We start from the raw sequence: 8,077 nt of genomic DNA, 5'->3' as shown, positions 1-8,077 counted from the left end.
AAAGTAATATCATGAAACATAGGTAAGAATCATCTCTTGAAATATTACATACTGAATATTTTCAATCTTTCATTGAGATATCATTCTCGATGAGTAATATGTCATTGACATATAAAACCAGAAATATAACTATGTTCTCGCTAAACACAGTTCATTTTCATTTTGGATAATTTTAAATTCTTGAATTGATTCATCAAAACTAATACCAGGAGATTCTTGGTGAGTTTCGAGAGAAAATTTCAATTTTCCGTTGTATTCATTCCGATTAGAACAGAACTTATTTCCCCAAAATCCCAACATTTTGGTCGACCAAACCGATATATTCGGTTGTTTGTAAAAGTAATACTAATTGATTCTACATGTTTCAGCATGGATAAAGAATTGTTGCTGAAATCTCTATGACAGTCTAACCTTCATATGGATGTAATATATGTTACTTATGATGTCCAACTATCATTAGGTCAACGTTCAACTGTAAAAGGGTCAATTTTGCACCAAATCGTAGAAATTTCCTACTCTACCTTAACTATAGATGAAAACTTAAGAGTAACCAGCTACTTCTCATGTTTTTCAGGCTTAGTCATGGCTGATCCTACTGTACCAGCAACCTTTGTAGAACTAGAAGTCTCTATTGTAAGCGAAGATGCCTCGTCTCTAGAAGCATACCAAGAGTTTCCACAGGCAATACATTCCAACTGAAATCAGAGTAAAAGCTCCAATAATGTTAATGGTTTGAAAAGAAATTTATATCTGATTATGTTTAAGAAATTAAAGAGCATATAAACCATGCTTGAAATAACTAGGAATTTAGGTTCTTAAACTGCAATGGGCTTTTACACTACAGATAGGAAACATATACTAAGCTGCATGCAGTTGCCTTTAAATACCTATCATCTGGAACATTTTTAATTAAGTTTCAGGGTCTGTTACTCCATTTCCCCCCACCCTGAATATACAATCATCTCTTTTGATGCGCATTATGCACTTTATATGTTCTGTCTTTCAAATTTTTAAACAAAAGCATTAACGTTTAAGGGTGAGCAAAACTCGACTCATCTTGAAAAACCGATTTTTTTTACTCGGATTGACTTCAAGTTATAATTTCATAAACTTGAATAACTCGAAATTTTTAGTAATTAGTGGTTTGATTTTTAAATTTGAGCTGAGTCCCCCGACTATGTATGATATATGTATATCACATATGAAAAAAATATATATTGTATATAGTTATAAAAAGCCATTTAAATTAGAATCAAATAAATATCATAATATTATAAATATTTACAAATAAATTTAAACAAAAACTCGAAATTTGAATCAACTCGACTCAACTTGCAAAATTTTAAGTCAACTTCAAGTTATAAAATAAGACTCGTCAACTCGAATAACTCAAAATTTTTTTTAGTCGACTTTACTCGACTCGATCGAACACTCACCTCTATTAACATTGGGAGATGCAAGATACATGCCCATGTCCAGTTCATAATACAATGAAAGAATTATAACATCTTTTAAGCCTGATATATTAACTGAGCCTAATATAAAGTAATTTCTACCCAAACATAGTCTTCTTGTTCAATATGGTTAGTGAACCTACATTTGCTCTAATAAAAAGTAATTTCTACCCAAAAATAGTCTTCTTGTTCAATATGGTTAGTGAACTTTTTGTCATTTGACTGAAATCTTGTATAAAATTCTAAAACACAACTAATCCACAAATAAGCTTGCATGATCTAGAGTGTTGATAACATTATGCATAGAGATCCCAGACCCATGTCTGCACCCTGCAGTTTCACATTAATGCTTCTTTTACATAAACAAGTTTAATAATCTGTGAGGTACATGTCTGACTACACGAGAAGCATAAACAAAAAAAGTGCTAGCTCAATATAAATCCCAACTTCTTTAAACTAAAATAGTAACAGTGACTGAATGGAAGAAGAAAATATGAGATTACCTGGTAACGGTCTCCATGTCCTGCTTGGATAATGTCCCTTAGACCGACTTTAAATTCCATGCACCTTGAGCACCGAGCATCGGTCGTCTGCTTCCACAGTAATAGAACAACAAGAGAGCACATTTCAGCCACATTAACAAAACAAAAAAAAAGTCATTAAATTCTATGCTTAAACAAAATTAGGTAGAGAGAAGTGACCTGCATGCGCTCTGATTCATCAGGCTCCTTTTTAGCTGTCTCTTCTGCAGTTAAACCCTCCTAGAGTTGAAATAATTAGTATATATTTTTTCAATCACAACAAACCAAAATCCAAGTGTCATAAATGCAACAAAGTGGTGGGTAAGTAATGGTTACATGCCATTGTTCTGAATTTTTTTTTATAAAAAAAAAGACACATTGGAATATTTAACAGTACAGAAAACAACCAAGGAGGCCAAAATAAATTTACTAATAAGATTATGTGTATAAAAAGAAGATTTATAAAGCGACCACATCTATATAGAAAAGATCATGTCAAAATTCTACTCTCCAACTTGTAAAAGGTATATTTTATCACATTTTGCATTCTTCTAAATTTAAGAGAAAATAACACCTAGCGGATAACCAATGTATGTTTAATGTGTTCAAGAGTCATCAGATTTGGCACATTACACATTTCCACTAACATAAGGTATCAATCAGTATATCACTCGCTCAAACAAACAAGAGAACCCAACGCCTAACAGACTCCGACTATACCTTCAACTCATTTGGTGACATGTTTAGTATTGCTGAAGGTTCTAATTCTCCATTTAGTAGACGTCTAGCTAGCAATGGGTTGTTCTGCTAAAAGAAACAAGTAACCCACACCAAATGCAAATAAGGCGATATAGCTGTAGAACTTTACAAGCAGAAAGGCCTCGACCTTCAGATTGAACTCAAGCTGCCGAAACTTCTGGTTATATTTCTGGAAATCAGTTGAAAGTGCATCATGCGAGGCCTTCTCAAGTGCAGTTACAGCAGGAACAGCAGCATTTGGCCATGTAAAAGATTTGCCCCTCTGCAAAGTAAGAAAAATATTAAGTATTGTGCAAATCACTAAATCTGATCAAATAAAAATACCTATTCTTATTAATCATAAATTAGCAAAAAATAAACATATTCCTTCTATAGAAAAAATACTCAAGGCAAAAACACAAGATATCACTGCTCACATTTGAACTCTTCTCTTGAGATCCATTTGCAGTTCTTGAACTCTTAGTGTCTCTTTCAAGTTCCAAACCATCAGGACAACTACACATGTACTGAACTCCTTGGAGAAGCCTTGCCGTCCACTTATCACGATGAGTTTCTCCAGTTAGCATGTTAGATTGTGACAAAATTGTGTAGTATACAGTGGTAGTACTCGTACAGCTTCCAGGCGTTTCAGCTTTCAGCTTTTGATCAGACTTGGTAGTTCCATCATCATTCCTCTTAACATCAAAAGGTGAAATGTTCTTTTTTCTGAGAATTCTTTGTCTTCAACTGCTCTTCCTGATCAACAACTGCAGCAGCAGCATCAATCTCAATGTCAGGGAGCTCTCCCAGTCATGATAAAGTTTTCTGAACAAGAAGATCAATCTCATGCTGTTTATTATCCTCATAATCTTTATCAGTTAGATTCCAAAGCTTTTGTTCCACTGTGTCATAAACTTTCTGCACAATAAAACCTGGATGATGTTTACGATTTGGAATTTGCTTTTGTATGGGAACAAAGTGCACCACACACTTGTGCATCACGGATTCTGCAGGATCCTCATCATGGTGGAAGCTATAGAAAAGCTCTCTTGTATCATGTAACGGCCAGTTTCCACCACCTTTACTCTCAACCTCTTCAGGGCGATAAAACCACTGCCCAGAAACCAATCCCATCTTTAGTCTGACTAATGTCCTATCAATAGATAAAAGCTCCATTATTTGCAAAGGAACGTGACTAAAAAGTCATGGAAATAAAGAAATTGTATACAACGCAATCCAAGTATCTTAATGATAGCCAACACTAAAAATGTCCCATCTTCAGGAACTAGAAGAACTGGATCCTCCTGTAAACCAACACTAATAAACATAAATAATGACACAAAGATCAAAAGGTGTAAATCAGAAAAATGGACCATGTGTGGAAACAATAATTAATACCAAGTTACCAAATACTAGCTGAAAACAAAATAAAACAGAATGCCACAAAAATTTACCGCATGAATGTTCATTAACTACTCAAAGCAGCTCCAAATACAAAGTTGTTCATATCATTACAAACTACCAGCATACAAAAAGACCACATGATTTCCTGCCCTACTACCACAATGACACAACGCAAATCCACCAAAAACACAACAAAATGAATATAATCCGTTAACTCTTGAGAAGGCACGGAAAGTATTATCCCTCTTCATAAACAAAGATAAATACCAAACCCTTCTCTTGAACCCTTCAAGATTTAAAAATGGAACCTTGAGCAAGCATGAAAAATGCATGCATTAAAAACATTAAAAACTCCTGACCTATGAAACTAATTGTCCAACAGCCAGTAAATCAGACCAAAATTCATATTACAAACAAAACATTAAAATCCTAAAACCCACAAAAGCTAGTAAACAACTAAGCACCAAAACCACAAGCCTAAGAAAAGACATCACTACATTCATAATTCAAACGCTTACAAGCTATTCCGGCAAACAAAAATCTAAACAACCCTAAATGTAAATAAGAACTAACGAGATCATATCGATGGCCATCAATCTCAAAGCTTTCATAATGGCTCCTCCTTCCTCTCCCTTTCCCGGAAACCCTAACAACCTCCCCTATCGGTTTGGCATCCTCCAGAATTCCCTCATCCACCGGATCTTCTTCTTCTTCTTCCTCTGGGTCTCCTTCCTCCTTGTCCTCTTCTCGCTTCTTATTACTCTCTTCCTTCTCATCAATAACATCTCTTCATAGTCGTCTTCTTGTAACTTCATTTACTTTCTCTTCCTTTGATGCCCATTATCTTCGGACTGGGTCCGCTAGCGAGTCATCGGTACTTCATCATCGTCATCGCTAGTGGACACCTGAGCAACCCTTCGGTTCCCCGTTTGGAAACAAGGCAGGTGGCTTCTGCCGGTATTCCTTTAAGCGGGATTTTCTTTCTTCGACTATGTTTCAAGTGGTTTTTAAAATATTATTGGCGGGAAATTTTAGAATTGAGGAGACTGAAGAGACGCCCGCCGCCGCGCCTCGCCAAACTGTGTGCGTGTTTTTTATGGAAGTATAAATAATCACGGGTTAATTATAACCGTTATGTCATTCCCACTTGTTTTCGATTCTTCACATCCAAATATAGGTTAGGAATGTGATTCCAGTCATAAATTTTATTTATGAATATTTAATTTATTTTTTGGGTTAACTACATGATTGATCACTTTTGTTTATGTTTTATATACTTTTCTTTACTAATTTTTAAAAACCATAATTCGTGGTCACTTACGTTATTTTTTATTAAGTTTTAGTCATTGAGACGTTAAATGGTGTTAAGGTTAATGACATGGCCCATTAGTAAAATAGTTTAATTTTTATTTTATTCCTTGAACTTTATATAAAATATTAATTATGAACCTTTTTGTAAATTTAATGTAGTTTGGGGATAAATTGTTAATTTACCTTTTTTTTTTAATGTTTCATCTTTGCCAAACCTCTATCTCCCCCGACTTCTGGCTTCCTCTACTCTTTCGCCTATCAAAGCCTCCGAAGTTTCATATCATCTAGTTTGATATTGTCCTCTAGAGCTAAAAAATCCTCCAACTTGATACAATTATTTGTCATGACCATCGATAGACTCATGTGATCTATTAGAACTAAATATAATATATGACATATAGCCCTCGAATCATAATAACACCTCAAATTTCATAATCAACACATGGAGGTTGGCCGAAAGGTTTATGGACTTAGGTGAGTTGGTAAATGGAATCGATGGGTTGAATGTGGGTCTAATTGGTCATAAAAAAAAGATTTTTTATTAGAATGTAAATAAGGAATGATCAAAAGATTATTGTTGAAAAATTGTTAATTTCTTAGGATTTTATTGGAGAATAAGTTTCAACTTTAGAATCTGTTGGGGATCAATCTGAGCTCCATATCTTGATTATAAAAAGAGTAGAGCTTGAAGTATTCAAATGCATAAAGGAAAGAGAAAGTGAGTGGCAGCTAAGTAAAAGAATTTTATTTCGAGATTCTAATAGTAATTTAGTGTATTTATAATCATTTATGATATCATAGCATTTGATAAATGTTACATTATATGTGGTTTAACATTTAATTTTCTTTTGAGTGTTATGCATGATTTATGGCTTAGATGATAAAATAGTTTTATGGTTCTATATGAGCCTTTGCAACTCCCTTAAGTTTTAGAAATCGATTTGGGTTAAATTAAAGTGATTGTGAGGGTTTTAGAGTGATTTTCGAGTTTATAAATAATTATTTTTGGGTTTATCGATACATAGAGAATAATTTTGACATCGTATCAACTGGTGATAAAATAATTTGAGTAAAAATACCGTATGAATTTAAAAATTTCCCTTTTTAAAATTTGAGTAAAAAAAAGTAAAAGTATCATTGGTCTGTTTATATATTCTTTTTTAACCGGGTTTGAAATGGTTAAAAAATCATTTAAAATAGATGTTAAAATGAATATTTACAGTGACGGGGTACAAAACAAGTCAATTCGTATGAAATTCTACGTTATTCCCTTTGCACGTTAATGAAGAGAATGAAATTCAGATTGAGTAGATTTTTTTCTATGCAATTTTTAATAAAAATTTATTTTATCCCTAAAAATAAAGATTAGAGATAAAAAAAATTAAAAGTAAATTGATTAAACTCTAAATGATGTAAATCTTTTTACAATCTTTTTTTATATAGTAATAATTTTTATGCTATTGTTTTTTTTCCAAAATATTTTTTTCACATTAAATTTTAATATTTTTTTAATATTTTTTAAAAAATCTCTTAATCATTTGATATTAAATGTTCATATCTCTTCAAATATGGTGTTCAAATCCAGAATCTCAAGAAATAACAATAATTCTTTAATTATTGAGATCGTTTGGTTCATGCAATGTTATGTCAACGCTTAGTGAGTGAATCAATCGCGAGTAGGGCAGTACTCGACTCGTGCTCATTAAAAAATTGTGTTGCTTGACCCGACTCATTGCTTGTTCCGACTCATTGCTTGTTAAGCTCGTTACAATTTTACTCGACTCGTGCTTGTTAAAAAATTATTACTCAACTCGTTGCTCGTTAAGCTCAATATAATTTTTGGGTAAGATAATTAGGGTTTGATTTTTTGTTGTAGTAAATTAATAATTATTAATTAATAATCTAATTTTTTATTGTTTATTAAAAATTAATATATTAATAAATTAATAGTAAGTATTAATTGATAATTTAATATCTTTCTTATTATCTATTAATAAATTAGTAATTATTATATAGACTTTTTTAATACAATAATTTTTAAGGTAATTATTAAAAAATATTAAAAATTAACGAACTTATCGAGTTGAGTAGGATTTTACTCGATTCAACTCGTTAAGATCTCGAGTCGAGTTCAAATTGAATCAACTCAAGTCAAAAATTGATCGAATTTTAATTAAATCAACTATAAACAACTCATGAACTACTCAACTCATTAATCACCTCTAGTCATAATTTAATAATATTATATGAAATTTACGAATAATGTGGTACGTTCATTGTGTTGATTGTAGTTTAGTTCAAATAATTTAACTATCCGTGGAGTACTTTTACCTAGAGAAAACTGAAACACGAATCTTTATAAACACTATTTTCTCCCCCTTTCAAGAGCTTCAAATAATACTAAAAAAGCGATAACTTCGTTTATTTGTTCATTATGTACACAAACAGTAAACTAATTGCAAAAGCTTCTTCCTTTACTCATTTCCTCTGGCTTTTGAACTTCATAGCTACCTCGAAAAGCTCTTTTTAGTTCTTAGCTATTGAAGCTTTTTCCTTTTTGATTAAAAAAAATGTTTGCATTTAGCTCTGGGTTGTTTCTGGTATAGGAAACAGGAGCAGCAGTGAAGCAAAGCCTTCTAGATTTCGCTG

The 8,077-nt window shown here is 32.4% G+C and overlaps 1 pseudogene; it reads right to left on the bottom strand.

The window, feature by feature from the left end:
• Positions 1 to 554: 554 nt before the first annotated feature.
• LOC120139974 lies at positions 555 to 5,779 on the bottom strand (annotated as a pseudogene).
• Between the last annotated feature and the right edge of the window lie 2,298 nt (positions 5,780 to 8,077).

This window comes from Hibiscus syriacus, unplaced genomic scaffold, assembly GCF_006381635.1.
Source record: "Hibiscus syriacus cultivar Baekdansim isolate YM2019G1 unplaced genomic scaffold, ASM638163v2 tig00110777_pilon, whole genome shotgun sequence".
Lineage (NCBI taxonomy): Eukaryota > Viridiplantae > Streptophyta > Magnoliopsida > Malvales > Malvaceae > Hibiscus > Hibiscus syriacus.
This window is presented reverse-complemented; position numbering and strand designations above follow the sequence as displayed.